The sequence below is a fragment of the Rattus norvegicus genome, chromosome 3 (genome assembly GCF_036323735.1).
Source record: "Rattus norvegicus strain BN/NHsdMcwi chromosome 3, GRCr8, whole genome shotgun sequence".
Taxonomy (NCBI): Eukaryota; Metazoa; Chordata; class Mammalia; order Rodentia; family Muridae; genus Rattus; species Rattus norvegicus.
Window position 1 is genome coordinate 130733027 of NC_086021.1, and position 17453 is coordinate 130750479.

Sequence of the window (17453 nt, forward strand, 5' to 3'; positions counted from 1 at the left end):
TGCAGCAACGGCAAAATCTCTGTGATGACAAAGGATGAAGGGGAATCTTCTATCTTCCTCTCAGGGCAGAGGAATGACTCCAGGGACCCGAACCAGGAGAGCTGAATAACCAGGATCAGCAAGTCTCAGCAACCACCTAGGCAGCTGGCACACTCTTGTAGCATCCTGTAGAAAAAACACAAACATTCCCTCTTCCCCATATAAAATATCTGGACAGGAACACGTCAATAAGTGGATCTCTCTATTTCACCTAGGCAGAAGTATGTCTAGTTGTAGGGTGCCATAAACTTTGGCATCCAAATTTTTAAAATTGAAATAAAAGGAGCATTATTTAGCATACATGGATAACTCCCCCTTTTTATTTATTAAGATATAGTAAAGATATTATTTATTAAGGTAAGTCCTCGAGGATTAAATTGAGGACACTGAGCACTTGTATTTATGAATTGACTTGTATACCAAATTATTGTCTCCAGCATTATTGTTTTGAATATATAAAGAATAAGATTTTTTGATTAATTGTTTTTATGTAAGGCCTATAATCTGTCTGGAATCTTGTCCTCCCTTGTTAAGGAGCCCAGGCAATCCAGTTTGAGTTCTTAAATGTCCTATAAAGGAACAGTATTTAGTGTTCTTAACCACTAAGCCATTTCTCTAGCACCTCACAAACTTTATTTACCTAAACATAAGCATTAATTAGAAATGTCAAATCTTGTAAATATTGTCCAGATTCAGTCTTACTAGAAATCTCTGAGCTGGCAGGGTGAGGCTGGGAGTTGAAAGTAAACAAATGGAGTCTTCCTCTTTTCCTGAGGGTGTGTTATCAACTCTATTACCATTTTTAAAGAGGTGGGTCTATGATTTTGTTTAGTTGTCTGAGCCAGAGCACTGAAGGGACAGTGAGTTGTCAGACATTTACACTGAAATCACTCACTGATTTCATGTAGAAAACTTGCCTCTAATAAACCATTAAGTAATTTAAATCAATTGTAAACCACAAGCCACACATTGGCTATCAGTATATGAATAGAAAGCTTGATTTTTTAACATTTTAAAAACAGCGGCTAAAGCATGGAATTTAATAATCTGTGCTGAAGCAGCAGAAACTCAAGAGAATAAGCAAGTGATCCAATCATATCTGTAGCCTTTTCATTAGATGAACCACCTATAAATGTACTAAGCGCATTTCCTATGGGTTGTACGCACAAATATGTAGGAAGTACAAAAGCATGTAAAGAGTAAAATTATCAATTTTGTCTGAAAAATTTGTATATGTAATAGGCCAAATATCAGTATTTTGTAATAACCAATTAAATTGCTGTTTGGACTAAGGTATGTTTCACCAGGTTTCTTTTTAAAATACTTCCATGACTCTAGCCTACAATTCTGTATTAACACAGCTGAAGTTTTATCTCCAATGTGCATAACAAAGACCTAAGTCCTCTGGTAAGGTGAGGTACTTAGCCAATTAACATATCTTTAGAAGCTTAGAATTAGCTTTAAATATTCTTATCCGGAGTAGTGTAACAGCTACTCCCCAAATATTAAAGCTCATTTTGAGAGCAAAGTTTTGTAATAAAAATTTCCATATACATTGAAAGATTTAAGTTCTAACTTCTTACACTGAAGAAGCAACAAAATTATATAATATAAGGCTTTTAGCCATTCTTAATGATATCACTTTATGGGCTCTCTAAAACTATAAGCAAGCTCACGAAATGAAAACTCACAATTGTTATGACGAAAACAAATTGTATAAAATCAATCCTCTAAATCTGTCTTGAAATGGCAGTTGGAGTAAGGAAACTTGCTGTAATGCTCTCACAAGTTCTAAAACCTCATCAATCCTTATAAATCCTGTAACAATCTCTACCTGTTTGATTTTTCCTTAATTAAAAATAAGTTTGAGTTAGTCAGTGTAACACTGGCAATCCTAAATCACAATCTTTAAGTTCTCTTTGTAACACCAGAACACAGCCACGAGGTCACCTGAGTTCTGAGTACGTGACTAGGCAGCTGTTCTCCGGGCAGTGGAAATTAGCATTAGAATACAGATAACTTCAGGGCAAGCCACAACTTTGGAAAGTAAAACTCAACCTCCAACAAACAATCTAGTCTCCAAGGCACCCCAGGTCTATCTATTATGTTACAAAGTTTGACTGTCAATTCTCTCCAATACCTCAACAAAAGGACAATTTCCTAAATTCTTGTAGAAGCTTGGTTTCTAGCATAAGAATTCCATAAAAACATTACCTCAATTTAGACCTGTCTCACTAGGGTGGCCCAATGTCACAAGTTGTCTAGAATTACTTCATCCAAATTACCAGCTTTATGTCAACTTTCTGTTACCAGTATTATACCTTTTTAACCATATCCAATAACTTGAAAGCCAATAGTCCACAACCAAGGCAAGCAGAGCATATTTATACATTTAAAACCAATGAGAAACAAAATTGAAGTGGCTACACCTATCTTTAACATATAGACCAAACATCATTTTTACCCTTTTACCTATGATTTTAAGAGAAGCACCTTGTCACCTGCTGAGTCAAGTAATAAGTCAGGGATTTTTTGAAGAGAAACAGCTATCAACTCTTGTATGAAGAAGCTGTTGGCGCTTTTTTTTTGGGTTCTTTTTTTTTTTTTTTTTTCGGAGCTGGGGACCGAACCCAGGGCCTTGCGCTTCCTGGGCAAGCGCTCTACCACTGAGCTAAATCCCCAACCGCTGTTGGCGCTTTTAAGATCAGCTCGTGTAGACGCTTAGCTTCTGGTCAGCTTCTCCAGCTAATCTAGACACCTGGCTCTAGGCACAGGGCTTCAAAGACCTGATTAAAACTGTTTTTTATTCATTGTTCCTTTTTGAAATGAGTTAAAACCAAGTTAAGGTGTGCACGACCAGCAGGTAAAGTTTTTACCATTTTTTCTTTTGAACATGAAACATAAAACTTTTAGACAACGAGAAACAAAAACCACAGACATACACTGACAGACATGGGGACATCCTGGTGCACCAGAGACAAACAATAGACAAAGAGGGGAAAAAGCCAGATGGTGTTCACGGCGACTATCCACTCGAGTGGAGTTGATATGGGCGATGGATTGTCTCAATTCCTGGACTAGTCCACCAACGTGTTGAAACCCAATTCTGTAAGACACTGAGAGATATTATCTGAGCAGTATGACCGATATTCGCCAATGGTATGGAAGTGAAACACAGCCCTGAGTATTTTTACTCACAACCCAATTACATTAACTCTATCAGGCTGTGCACGGGCACTGAGATGTCCTTTTGTTTGATTCTCCTGAATAAATTTTCAGGCGGTCTGCCTCGATCAGATCTGATCAGTATGACTCTGTAAAGCTGTCGCGTCAGTGCACGGACGCCGTGGCGTCCCGAGAGCCGGCGCCGGAGCTTAAGTACACCTTTTACAGGCATAAAGACAAAATTTTTCTCCCAAAATATTGTGTTCTGTTTATCTCCTCCCTTGTTCTCTCCCGGGGCATTTTTTCCCCACTCTCCCTCTCCCTCGGATCTAAAGTCCTCGAGAGGGTCTCTTTTCTTAAGTGCACTTTTTCCCTTAAAACTCTTTAATTCGTTCTCTAACCCTGTTTCTGACGCACTGTCTCGCCCTTCCCCCAACGCTCTCCGCTTTGCTGTTATAGCTGAGCAGTTCCCACGTGACCTCCGAAGCCGTTTGGCGGTAGCTAGAAACTCAAAGGTCAATAGAAAAAGCCCAAGGGTTGCCAGAGCAACCACAGCGGCACCTGCCACGTCCGGCAGGGGACTGAGTTGGAGCAGATCAAGGCTAGCCATGGTCTCTCAGAGTTTTTTACCTGTATTCCATAGCTTCTGAATTTCTTCCGTGAAACGGAGGCCTCTCGTAGCGCCGGCGATGTTTTTGTCCCGGGTTTCTCGGCACCAAATGTCCCACGCGCGACTTTCCGCCGGCAAGAAGCACGCGAGACATAGAAATTCTTGCTATGAGTGATACTTTATTCCTATCTCATGGAGAAGCCCCGCGCGCAGGCTAGGCGCGCCTATTTAACCCTCGCGCACGCATCCACACCTGATTGGTTGCTTACTCATGATCTCATCAGGCACGCCCCGGAATGGGCAAAGACCTGGCAGGAAGGCACTCTTGCACATGTGCACAGTTAACTTCCTGAGAGGGGGGCCAGCTGGCGCAGCGAAGGCTGGCGCCATCTTGACTGACTTGGCCTTCCACGTGGGGCGCAGTGGAAGCCAGCGCCATCTAGTGGTGGCGCATGTTATTGTGGCCCTCTACAGGCCTGACTCAAATTTTTGAGTGAAATTCCTGCTGAAGTATATGGCCTTTAACCTGGAAATTACACTCTATGTTCTCTGGCAATGATACCTGTGCATAGTCAGTTTCCTTCCACATTATGGTAAAACCCATCTTTAAGGTTTGTTGGATATGGCAAAAGGCATAGAATTCAACTGCTAAGAGTACATTACAAAATGTCTAATTGTTTTGTCTTGACTCCTGTAATTTATTAAATGGGTTGTTTCAGCCAGGTATTTTGTAACAGTGGTGTGAAGTGGACTGTAGATGAAGTCTGGTTCTAACAAGTCACTAGGAATGAGCTTAGCTATAATTCCTTTTTCCTCCTAAGGTCTTCAGTTCACTGGAACTCTGGTCTGGCTCAATGACAAACTCTCAGAACATATTGTACCAGTCTGGTCTCCCCTCTGACATCTTCTGGATTAATGTCTCTTATAAAGCATACCATTTTATTGCTTTATGCTTAGTTATGCAGACACTCATTATCTAGCATAAGTAATTGGTACACTGCTTAACATACCAGCAGATGGCTCTCTGTTTTTAAATTTCACTTCTGTCATGGCAAAAGTCTTCCTGAGAAGAGATCAAGAGATAGCTCAGCAGGTAAGAGTGCTCTGTCCTCTTGTAGAACTCCAGAGTACAGTTCCAAACACTATATTCATCCACCTTCAACTCCAATTCCAGGGACTGTAACATCTTTTCCTGGCTTCTATGGACACCTGCATGCACACATGCACATGTTCCGGCATGCGCGTGTACATGCATACACACACGCGCACACGCACGCACGCACGCATGCATGCACCCACCCACGCAAACCAAAATGAATCTTAAAAAAAAAAAAACAAACCTCTTCCTACTGAACTCTTTCTGTCAGCTTTGCTTGTGACAGTAGTTTTAGATAAATAAGCCAGCTGCAGGATAATTTTCTCAGTGTTTGAGGAGCTTCCCAACACTACTGAGGAAACAACTGTTCAATCCATTTACAGTTTGCTTTTATGCCAAATAGTGAAAATCCATTTTTGAGTCTGTGGATATCAAATGAGGGCGGCATTCATCATATTCTGTTCTTTCACATGAGATTCTAATGTGGCAGGAACCCCCATCTCATTGCACTCACAATTATTGATCATTACATCTTATTGATTTCTGGTTGCTTGGGTCTTTCTATAGAACATGGGTCTTTATTACAAGAAACAGGCTTACCCTCCGCCATGCATAACCACAAATCAAGTGAAAGCTCTTTAGGTGAGCATCACCCTGAATTTATATGTGAGCTCTGCGTGAATTATCCTTGTCTTCTATTTCTGCATAACAAGTTAATATGCATAAAGTGGGGCAAATTTATTATCATGAAGGTGGATGTTGTGGGCATACATTTGCTGTGTCTGAAATCAAAGTATTGGTGACTCCATTTGAGTCTGCTTTTCAAAGGCTCGCTCTGTTTGTGGACCTCAGATCTTCAGTTCCAAGAGGCTGCTTGCTCTCCCATGCCATGAATCCATCTCCTTGTGATGGCAGTTTGTTTCTTTATGGCGTCAAAGTATCTCCTTGCCTTCGCATTTCTCAGATTCTTTACTCTTTTTGCATCGTCCTCATTGGTTAGGCAAGCATTCCCAGACACCTTTCTGATGAACTTACCAGGAACCTTAATTATATATGTAAAATCCTGTCATCGGTGCCAATAATGTAACTAAATTAGGGGAGTAAAATCCTATTATTAAAGAAGTATTCTTATAACAAAGGATGTGTGTGAGAAGTCAAGAACCAAAGACTGTGATTCTCAATGTTTTCTTCATCTTCAGATATGGGTGGCTATCAGTCTGATATCAACACCTCTCCCTGCTGTTCATATTTTGTTCTTTAAGTGATATAAATGACGATGTTCTAAGGTGGCCACAGTATTCTGCAAGGTTAACATGGTGGGAATATATAATATGAAATGGTTGGTAGTGTTCCTTAACTGTTTTGGAGTAACTTGTTAATGACCCTTATCAAGATCTGTGCTACCTCTGAAAACTGGTGTTACTGAGGAAGGTGTTTGTGTGGAAGAATTTAGTAATAAGAGTGTCTTTACCTCCAATGTACAAAATTTCAAATGTAATTTTTAATAATTAGTTTTTTTTAAAACAATTGTTTTCCCTACTAAGGTATTCTAGCTTAATTTCTATTACTGGGATGAACATCATGATTAAAAAGAACTTAGCAGGGGGAAAGGGTGTATTTGTCTTACACAATCTTTCATTGAGGGAACTCAGAGCAAGAACTCAAGACAAGAGCTAGAAGAAGAAACCACAGAGTAATGCTGCTTACTAGCTTGCTTCCCTGACTTGTTTAGATACCTTTTCTTCATAGCGCAGACTTGCCTAGGTTTGATCCTGCCTATAGTGGGCCAGGCCCTCCTACATTATTATCAGTTAAGACAATGTCTCACAGACAATATGATTGAAATGATCTCCAGATCAGATGCTCTCAGAAATTTTGGGTCTTGCTAAGTTGAAAATGGTTGCTAACTAAGACATAGTTTATTCTCATAAGAACTTTATGCATTTTCTTATCTAGAATACTCGGAAATATAAAGGAAAAAAATAGCTACTTATTAACCATCCCCTTCAGATAGGAAACTAAGTAGAAGCACTTACATGTTTGAATTTCCAAATGAGACTCTGTGTGTGGGTATGCGAGGAGTTTAGTCCATTTGTTATGATATTGTAACATGAATAAATAATGTGGCTGTTAATGTTATCATGGGATAAGATTGATGTTTGGGTTTATTATTGTGCTATGTTGTATTATAATTATGAAGATTTAAGTAGGGGTCGGTTGTTACTTTGTGTTGTTATGACAAAAATACCATGACAAAGCAACTCAAGTGTTTATTTTATCTCACAGTTCAAGATAAAAGAAGAGTCCATCATGGTGAGAAAATTAAGTCAGCAGAAGCCTGAAGCAACTAGTTATGATAACAGCCCTGCAGCACTCAGCTTGCTTTCTCCACTATAGGCAGTAAAGAATTCACGCCCTAGGGAATGGAGTCACCCACAGAGGGCCTTCTCCCACGGGGTTCCACAGTGTGCCAAGCTGATAAACACTGTGTCAAGTTGATAATTAACACTAACCATAATGGGTACCATGTCAGTTAACACATTAAGAAATGAAAACAAAGCACTTCCTCTTGGATTAATCTGACAAAAAGGAATCCCAAATTTGAGTTCTGGACTTTTTTCCCTAAGCCGTCTTTCTACAGTGTGGTTACTGGCCTGACTGTATTCTGCCTGCTGTATGTCTGATCAGTTCGGCTCCTTTATCAGTGAATTGTCTGTATGTCTGTTGAGCCTCTGAATCCATGACTGTCCCTAACAAAAGGCTTTTCTCTGTAGTTACTGAACAGCACAGAAAAATGACAAGAGAAAAGAATGTGGGAATTTTTCTTTAACAACATTTTACAAAGCAAAAAAATTACTGACCTCTGACTCAGAATAGCAGACAATGGGGCAAACAGATGTTGCCAACTTATATCCATGTTACCTGAAACATTTATGAAAGATGGTTACTATATAGGGTTGCTTCAAATCCATTGGCTGCTTCAGCAAATGACTACAGGAACCCACACATACATGAATACTTTACTCTGGATCAGCACATAATTTATGATTAAAGTTCTACATTAGCCTAGGTTGTAAAGGGTGATTGCATGGCAAATTGAAGGCAAACTAAGGTTGGTTATCGTGTTCTTGTGAAGACAGTATGAACTTTAGTAGTTTGAGTACACAGTAAGATAACAGGTTAAGTGTCTTAAATGGTCTCAAAATTTTTTTTAATTAGCTTCTCTGTGACCAAAAGTCAGTCTTTTGTGAGTCAAAAGATAATTTTATAAAGATGTATCACCACAAGTGATAAAGATCCCCGAAGTTACTATTCATGCCACATGGGTCACAGGGAGTAGTAGAGAGGATGAAAGCTCATTGGTTAGTAGCTCGGACCAGCCACATCTGAAGTGTCAGGCCTGTTATTTCTAAGAGAACAAAGCCACACCCCATAAAACAGTGGCATTCTAGATAGTCCTGAGCCGATCATTTTTAAATTGCACATTTAGTTGATTCAAATTATTTGAGAAAACATTTGCATATGGATGACCAGTTAGAATACAACTCAATCTCTACTACGTCATGACACTTGCTTTCACTCGTGTGGAAGCCACATAAATTGGTTACAGAGGTTAATACTCAAACTCAAAGTAGGAACTACTTCTTTTTAGACATCTATGAGGCATAAAAATCAATGAGATTTTGTACTTGGTGATATTAGGAGAGTCTGAGTCTAATTTTAACGTGTGATGATTTTCTCTGATGATTTTTAGAGAGGTCAAGCCTGTAGAAGGAGGGAACTGATCTATCTCCTCTTGTTTGCTTATTGCATATATCTCTCCCATTAGCAACACCCCCTCAGCAGGGAGTGCATTTGTTACAGTCATCGACACTGAAGTTCATAGACTACATCAGGGTCTACATTCATGGGGCTGGACACTCACACGTTTTCTGTGATATCCGTTCCGATTGTAGTTCACACAGGACTGTTTCACATTGCGAATGAGCTTTTGTGTTCTGCTTACTCATTTCTCCCTCTTAGGACTTCCACATGATTGATCTTCACCTGTGCTCATTGTTTTCCCTTTCCATCATGTGCTCTCTTAGAACTGGATACTTCTCCTCAGTAATCATGATGATTAGGTGCTGCCAACCTCGGATGCTTTGCTATTTCCTGAAGGTATACATATGCGGGGCTATTTAGCTGCTGAGCATGCTTGTAAAGGACCATGATGGTTAGGTTACAAGGGGGAAGCATCACACTAAAAATGGGCAGCACATTCTGGACCATATATGAAGAAGAAAGTAGGGCGAGTTCAACCACTCACTCTCTGCTTCCTGATTATGGATGTGATGTAAGCAGCATCCTCAAGCTCCTGCTTTCTTGACTTATCCACCATGATGGGGACCTTTTTCCCTCTAAGTTGATTTTGTCAAAATATTTTATCACAATAAAGGAAACCACGATAGAAATGAGCATTTTTATTTCTGCTGTAGTTTTCATAACTTGAGAGTTCATTTCTTATAGCTACGAAACACATTCTGGTATACAAGGTTTATATACCCAAGGACACCTTGGTTCCTTCCTTGTTTTGTCAGTTATGAATAGAGCTTGCATATATCACTACAAGCAGACTTTTGTTTTTGTTTTAATTAAATATCGAGAAGCCTGATTCCTGGGTATACGGTAAGATTATCTTTAAATTTGTAGCCAATCACCAAACTGCCTTTCAAAATGGTTATATCATTAAATGTCCTCATCATTAATGGGAAGAGATTTTGTTGATCCACATCTTTGCTAGCATTTAGGGATGTAAGTGTAGTAGGAGCTCTAATTTGTGTTTTCTAATTGCTTATGATATAGAAAATCTTTTCTTGTGTTTGTTTGCCACATTTCTACTGTGGTATTATCAGATGAAGCTCCTATTTTAAAATCAATTTCTGTCTGTTGGATTTTAAATTCTTTACATGTTTAAGTGACAATACTTTATTGGAAAGCTTTCTGCAAACATTGTCTTCCCTTCGGAGGCTTGTCTTTTAGTTTCTTGAAAGTGTCTTTCACGGAAGAGGAATTTTACATTCAAATGAAGTCCATCTTATTAATTCTTCTTTTCATGGCTTGTGCCTGTGGTGTTGTATAGGAAAAGATGTTACTAAACCTAAGGTCATCTAGTTCTTCTCCATTGTTATCCTCTAAGAGTTTTATGTCTTTGAATTTTAAATGTATACTTTTCTTCTGTTCTGAGGAAAGTTTTGTGAAATGGACAAGGGATGTTGTGAGATTGATGGCTCTGCACATATAGTTGGATCGCCATTTATTGTAAAACTTTCTTTGCTCCAGTGTGTTGCCTTTGCAATTTCATCAAAGATCAATTAAAATATGTGTCTGTTTTAGGCTGTCAATTCTGTCCGTTGATTGGTTTATCTGTTCTATCATAAATGCCATATTGTTATTATTGCTGAAGATTATATTGAAATAGAAGTTGTGTAGCATAGTCCTTCCAACTTCGTTGTTCTTCAATAATGTATCATTTATTTTGGGTCATATACCATATACATGAACTTTATAGTCAGTTGTAATTATATAATAATGGCTGGTATTTTGATTGAGAATACATCAATTTATAGAAGTTTGAAAGAAATGCATTGTGATAGCATTGAGACTCAATGTTCATAAACACAGAGTATCCTTCCATTTCTTTCATTCTTTTTGATTTATTTTAACATATTATATTCTTTACATCCTATATATTTATACCTGTGAATTTCTGAGGTTTTCTCATATAAGTTGTGTTACAATTTAAATTTCAGATTCTAGTTTTTCACTGCTAATGTTAGAAAGCAGTCAACTTTTCTCCCTCAGTATCCCAATACTTGCTATAGTGTCTTACTTTCAACAGTTTTCTTACGTGAATAATCATGTTAGGTATAAACAAAGAGAGTCCATCTCTCCCTTTGCATTTGAGATACTTCTTATTTATTTATCTGTTTAATTGATGCAAATAGGATTTATAAATATAATGACAAAAGGGAATAGGGGAGAAAAACGTCTAGAGAAGAAAACAAGTAGACAAACACATCCACTGAGATCGGTGGGTAGGTCTTGGATTGGGATGTAAGGGATATGCACCCTGTCATTCTGGAGATGGTGGTATGTCTTACTTTATATTGTAATACAAATTCCAGAGTCACTGATGAGGTAAAGAGCCTAGAGAATGAGAAGAAAATCTTCGACAGATATGTATGAGAGAGGAGTAGTGTCTAGAAGCTACAAAGCATCCCCCCCCACAATACCCACAATAATACCTATAAAACAAACTACCAAATTACAAATGAGCGACATATCCAAACAGTGCCAAGTGTGTGATTTCTCCTCAAGAATTGTTGGTTAGGGAGACCTCAACGTCCCAAAACAGTACAAGTTCTTGCCACTTCTTTTGTTTACCTTCAAGAATTAGATGAGAAGACACTACTGCTGATGACACTAAAACCTTGGTTAAAAGGAATAGAGAAATCAAGGTAGAACTCAACTGGAATCTCCCTTTCTGCTAGCTACCTTTCAAATGTTGGAAAGTGCTATTCAGATTTCTGGGGTAGAGACGCATAAAGTTCACTCAGTGGTGCACCCTGTGAGCTATAACATCACCCAGCTAAGTGGGGTGGCCTCACTGCTATAGTACTGATAACACTGTCATTGGTATAACCAGCTGCTTTTTGCTTAGGTTTGAGGCCAGTATCATAGAAGATAATCCATTCTTGGTTCTATAAACATTTTCAAAAGGCCATGGCTGGGCAGGTTATGTACTATAGAGGAGAAACGGACTATTGTTGATTAGCTAAGCTGATATGGCATCAAATGGCCTTCTCAACATTTATGTGTGTACCCACTAACAAATGCTATTCTGAGAAGTAATTAGAGAAACTTTCCACTTCAGTGAATAGTGAATAGTGGCGATTGCAGACTTTTGACTTTCAGGTGATGAAAATAAGGGACTCTTATGTAACTCTCTTAAAGGCTCAGGTAACATTGTAGAAGAGAAAGTAGAAGAGCTGGAAAATAAGGAGAAATGTTACTAAGTGATGTTTTCCGGGCCTGACACAGCCACTGTAATCATGATCTCATTGCAGCCCAATTTGCCTGCACTGGGCCTGTCAAAAGTCAGTTCACAGGGGAAAGGCTTACAGAGCCCAGTCAGTCTACCATGATCAGTTGGCTACTGATTCATTCTGGGGAAGATGGAGTCATTAGCTCTTCCACTGATAAGTCCACCAACTCCACTGGAGAATTCAAAACCCATAGTCACACAGATGACCCTGGACAAACTCACTGGTTCACAAAACAAACAACATGAGAGGAACATAGGAAGAGGATTGGTAGAGAGGAGGGGGAAAATTGACAGGAGAAGAGAGATAAAAGAATGCGAGGGTAAGAGTAGTCAAAATGTATTAGATATGTCTATCTATATCTATTTATCATATATCTATCAATTATCTATCTATCTATTGTCTATCATCTATCTATATATGATCTATCTATCATCTATTTATTTATTTATTAGATATCAATTAAGACAAATATTAAAGAAAAGAAACATTGGAATTAGAATGTATTGTTTACTACATGTTTTGATTTCTTAGCTCTGTTGATTAAAATGCATTAGCTATTCACAGGCAAAGTTGACAGTAATAAAAATCACTATTGTCTAGCATACACACACACACACACACCCACACACACACACACACACACACACACACACTTCAGTTCGAGTTTTAATCTTCAAGGTAATTATCAGTTCCTGACTAAGCTATGAATACAGATATTTCCCCCAGGAGTTCCAGGAGTTATATTCTTTACATGGGAAACAACTTGTTGTTGTAGACAGCAAAGACAATGTCTATAGTGAAAACCAACAGCACTCTATCCAGGTCCCCTTAGATTCTTTTTTGAGGCTCTCTTAGATACGATGAGATGTTACACAAAGCCTCTGCCTGCAGCTCTTATTCACAGAACTGTTATTTTTCAAATGTTCAAATGCAGGCTCAGAAAGCTAGAAGTGTCTGGTTGTTTGCTCCCTGGCTTCTGTGCAGTACCCTGCTTAGTGAGTGGAATATAAGTTCCCTCTGAAGGTTTGGCCAGTGTGAGGCAAGAGACCTAGACTTTCATTTTATCACAGCCCTCAGTGTTCCTGAATTGACTTTATGTCTTGTGTGGTTTTTTTATTCCACTTCTTTACTCATTTCCCCCAGAAACAGATTTTTAAATACATGGTGTGCATATGCATTCCTGTTTCAGAGTCTGCTTCTGGGAAATGCAAACTGAAGACATTGGGAAAAGTCCCATATATTCCAGGAAGAAAGCAAAAATAGAAATTTAAAGTTTTCTATAATTCAATAGATTGGCTGTCAGCAATGCTAAAATCAGGACCCACGACTGCAAATCAGAGATAGAGAATATTTCACATGAAAGCATAATAAATACCTATGAGCATTTTGGTTCTCATAAACTGATAAGAGTAAATAAAATTTACAACCATAAAAATGCTAATCCTGAGATATTAAATACTAACCCCTGAGATCTAGTCAGTAAAATCTGATATTGGAATCCTTTTGAGGACAAGTAATTTAGGTACTCTTTTTTTCTTTTTCTTTTGTTTTTATTCACTTTACATCCTGATCACAGCCCCCTCCCTCCTCTCCTCCAAGTCCTATCCTTAAAAATCTCCCCATGGGCCCCTCCCCTCCTCCTCAGGATAAAGGATTCCCCCCTTGGGTACTACCCCACACTGGGACATCTTATCCCAACAGGAGTAGGCACATCCTCTCCTCTGAGGTGCAGCCAGGGAGTGCAGCTAGGAGAAGGTGATCCAATTGCAGGGAACATTGACCAAGGCAGTCCCTGCTCCACTTGTTAGGGACCCACATGCTACAAATGTATAACAGGTCTTAACCTGGACATATTCCAGGTATAAGGTGGCATGGAAGCTATACAACCCCCCCCCCCCATCTTGTAATGCTGTGCAAGGTTCTTAGGGAGCTTGACTTTGTCCGTGTCCAAGAGGCAAGAGGATAGAGCCTTCAATAGTGTAAGAGAGCTAGCTCCCAGAAGGATAAATTTACCCCATAGAGATCCCATGAAATCACTGTTCAAAGATTCATGTCACCCATGCAAACTTTCTTGAGAAATTTGTGCAAAAGTACCTGCAAAGTACCTGTTCATTCCCATGGTTCACCCACTGGTGGGGGTAGCACAGAGACCCATGGTATAGGATCTTGACTCCTTTTTATTGTTGTACCCCCAATGCTTGCTTTTATTGCAACAGCTTTGTGCTTTCAATAATATATCATATCTTATACAGTTAAATTCTGCTTCCTAAGGATGCAAACTAAGATATTGATTGATTATTTCCTTGGAGGCAATCACAAGTACTCAAAACTAGCTCTTAGAAAAATGATTGAGTATATTACTGTATATCAAAATTATTTAAGTATGAAGGTAGCATAGATCATTTTAGATACAGCACTGGTTTATTCCATACTTCTTGAATTCTGAAGGATGTGCATGAATATTATTATTTCTCAGACTCTGGGAGCAACAGGAAAAGAAAAAAATTAAACTCAATACCTAAGTACTTGTGAATAATGAGATTATGAAACAGTTTTGATGAAAGGATTTCTGAAACAGTAGACAAATATGAAGAAACAGGGAATGAGACCCTTTCAATGAAACAACAAAGAAACTGAAGCAAAACGATATAGTCACACACACACACACACACACACACACACACACACACACACACACACACCCCATACTTAACAAATGAAGAGAAGACATTTTCCTTTCTAAAATGATCCCTGCCACAGCATGTCTGTATAACAGAGCATTAAGAAGGGAATCTGACATCGATATTAGGAATTTCTTAACAAACTGTCATGAAAAATATGCAAAACCAGTCAGACTGTGATGTTAGCAAACTTTCTTGTAGAAACTGGATAATACAAGTAAGCCCAAAGAAGGTTAGGCATGATTAGAGTAATTTAACAAGCATTCCCTAATATAAAACTTGATTCACAAACAACAAAATACAAAAATTTCAGTCTGAGTACATTGTAATGCATTATTAATTAACAAGGTAACAAAAGAAGTTCTTTGGGATAAATCACTCATAAACAGTTGTGGCTTGTTTGTTTAATTTTTTTCTTAACCTCATTCAGAAGTTTATATATATATATATATATATATATTTTTTTTTTTTTAAGGACACGTTTAGAGTAGTGTGAGAAAGGAAAGTGTGTGGAACTTTATTCTTTGTTAGAGAAGAAGGCAAAAATAAATATTGAACTCTAAAAAGTGTCTTTGTGTGGGGTTTGCGGAGGTAGCAATTAATACAAAGTAAGTTAATAAAAAATGAATTAAATACACACAAGGACTAGAAGTTTCAGAACTTGAAGATATGAGAAACAAATGACTGGTCATTAAATTATAAAAATAGTCAGAGGAGATGACTTCATCCGTGAGGCATTACTTGCACAAGCATGAGTCCCTGAGTTTGGGCTCCCAGTACCTACTAAACAAGCTGTGCACAGCATCATGGGCCTATAATCCCAGCGCTGGGGAAGCACTAGGGGAGACACCTCCGTGGAGATTTGGCAAGCCACACCAGCTGAGCCAGATAAAGTTCAGAGAGAGACTTGGACTTAAAAATTAAGGTATAGAGTGGTTGACATCTCACCCGAACCCCCTCTGGAAATTAGTTAAGGTCAGTGTATGCTATTGAAGGAAGATGCCCATATGTCCTCTGGGCTGGTGAAAGGCAAACAGCTGAGCAGGTATACAGGTCTTAAAGCCACGAGGCTAGAGTGGTATAAAACAGTGTGCGGCACAAAAGCTGCAGCGTCTGTGTCAAGGTGACCCACGTGTAGCATGTCTACTTTCTGTTAGTGGCATCTCAACTCCCCTTATGTGTGGGAAATGTTCACACCTGAGTAGCTGCAGCTCCTCTGGACTTGTGTCTCTCTGTGTCATTACAGATGATCAGAACCACCAACAGCACAGACAGTTAAATGTCTGCTTGGAAAAAGGAAGGCTGATACCTGATAGTGTCAATAAGCAGTTTTAAATCTACTTAAATAATTTCTGAGCATAAAGATTCAAAGCTCCCTCTTGTTGAATAAAGCATCACATTGTTATCTGCATGGGGTAAGTTTGGCACAAAACCACTACAGAGATGAGAGATAATAGAAACTGTAGGTAAAATCCATTAGCTAATTTTGCTAATCTTTCCAAACAAATAAAAAACTGCGTTTTCTTCACATTCGGTTCTATATGTGGGCATTAATCCTACAGAAAAACCGCACAGCTCCTACGGTGCCCTTTCCACTGCCCTCTCAATCGAGTTTCTTCATTTATTTGTTGAACAAACCGGAAAACAAAATCGTGTTGGAAAAATATAACTCTATTGAACATGCTTCTATTATGTTTCTATTCTCATTGTTTCTTAAATAAGAGAATAAAATGACTACTCACCTAGCACTTTCGTTGTGCTACATAGCATAGATTGCCAAAGATGATTAAAAGCATATGGGATAATGTGCTTAGGTTGTGTGTGAATAATATGCTATTTATATAATGGATCATGGTATCCTCAGGCTGTTTTGAAGCCAAATCTCCATAGAAACTAGAGGAAATTGATGCATATATGTAAGGATGTAGGTTGATGTCAATACACAGGTGAGGGCTGGCATCAATTAGGTCAAGGCCATGATTGGACAGTAAAAAAAAAAATAAGGCGGGGAGAGGGAGAAGGAAGGAGAGTCAAGATGGAGATGGAGAAAGATGACCCAGATTAAGGTGGTTTTGAATCACCAAAGTAGTTGGGATGGATGTCTATAGGCAAATTTATCTTATGTAGGTGGGCAGTTTATATCTTTATCAATTGGTTGTAAATTTATTGTGTGGATGTATTGTGGATTGAGAATTTAACATATAAATCTGTTGGGTTACAATTTGTTGAGTCTTGATTTTATTGGGTAGCTGGGATCAGAGAGTTCCCGGCTGGCCAGGGTTGGCAAGGGCGACTAGCAATGGGGGCAGAGAGATCGCTAGGGCTAGAAGATAGCTAGGCTAATGTGGTGTGGTGCCTCACTGGAACCAGCCACCACTGAGATAAATTAATGTTAGTTCTATATGGCGCTATGGTGCCAGAACTAGTGTGGGAGAGAGACAGCCAGGAGAGATGCTAATCAGAGATAAATTAATGTTAGTTCTATATGGGCCTGTAGTGCCAGAACTAATGCCAGGGAGTGACTGCCCAGTTCCGAGATTACCAGGGGTCCAGCGTGGAGCAGTGATATGTGGGAATCGGTCATGCCTATTTTTATGTTTAGAGCAATATAAGGATACATAGGTGAGCAAACCATTATAGATAATGCAAAAAATCAGCTTAAGTGCCCACCAATGGATCAATCTTTAAGTAGATCACATGATGTCCACCCTATACGGCTCCATGCAATTAATAAAACACTTGGCAGAGATATGTGCTCTAAACGGAAGTTAGTA

At 38.8% G+C, this 17453-nt stretch overlaps 1 long non-coding RNA gene across 1 annotated transcript; it reads right to left on the minus strand.

Annotated features, from left to right (window-relative positions):
- Nucleotides 1-2633: 2633 nt before the first annotated feature.
- Nucleotides 2634-5383, minus strand: Dmdl1 (dystrophin like 1). Its single transcript, NR_176851.1, has one exon. It is a non-coding gene; the product is annotated as a dystrophin like 1 (long non-coding RNA).
- Between the last annotated feature and the right edge of the window lie 12070 nt (nt 5384-17453).